The sequence below is a fragment of the Otolemur garnettii genome, unplaced genomic scaffold, assembly GCF_000181295.1.
Source record: "Otolemur garnettii isolate 467f Iridium unplaced genomic scaffold, OtoGar3 scaffold00084, whole genome shotgun sequence".
Taxonomy (NCBI): domain Eukaryota; kingdom Metazoa; phylum Chordata; class Mammalia; order Primates; family Galagidae; genus Otolemur; species Otolemur garnettii.
This window is the reverse complement of record NW_003852479.1, coordinates 606,465-607,468: the sequence shown is the minus strand read 5'-3', so window position 1 is coordinate 607,468 and position 1,004 is coordinate 606,465.

Sequence of the window (1,004 nt, the reverse complement as noted above, 5' to 3'; positions counted from 1 at the left end):
CTTTTAAACATGGTGTTTGGGTGTTCTTTCTGTCCATTGGACCTTGTCTTCCTGCAACATTTCTGGCTCCCTGACCTGGAAGCAAGACCACCTGAGGAGAGAACAGTCTCAAATGCAACTGGTTGTTGCCACCAACCCTCTGGACACCAAAGAGGGGGCCTCTGATCCCCTTGGGTGAAGGGAACCAGTGAACATGCCAGGGATGGCAGTTTCATATCCCTGTGTGGAGGCCTTGACTGGATGGAGAAGGGACCCCCTTGATGGGTCTTCAAGGAGTCAAACACTGGGAGGAACTGGCGCCTGCATTGGGAGATGTCTAAGGCAAGGTAGGAGCAGTCAGGAACTTCTTGTATATGAGTGGAAGAGTGGAACAACTCCTGAGCATTAGATTGCCTACAGGCCTGGTAGTAGGTATATGAAAGAGTGTGGGTGTGGTGTGACTGAGACAGACACCGAGGGTGGAGTTCTGACTTCCTCTTGCAGGGCCAAGGGGAGTGTTGGTTTCCAATCACAGTACTAGAGAATGCTTGGTACAGCAAAGTGGCAGTTCAAATGGGAAACCAAGGCTGCCCAGGTTAGGAAATGGGTTGGAATTGTGTGCATGTGAGTGCTTGGAGACTGATTGAGATTGGTAACAATAGTTAGGGCTCCATCCCCCCATCACAAGGTGAAATGATTGTGTGACTACCCCATTCATATCCCCATTTTTACCCCATCTGTGCCATGTTTGTGCTTTGTCTGAGGGAAGGAAATGGAAAACACAAAGGGTAAGCCCACCACTTTGGGAACTATGCTGAAGGGTTTTAAGAAACAGTTTATAGGAGACTATGCAGTAACTATGTCTCTGGGGAAATTGAGAACTTTGTGTGAGCAAGAATGACTCAAGTGCCTTGTTGTTCAGGTGACTGTGGTATCCTTTGAGATAATATTAGTTTTAAACCTGTTATTAAAGCTCAAATGTTCAAAGATTATAAAACTGCCACTTCTATGATATTTCTAAATTT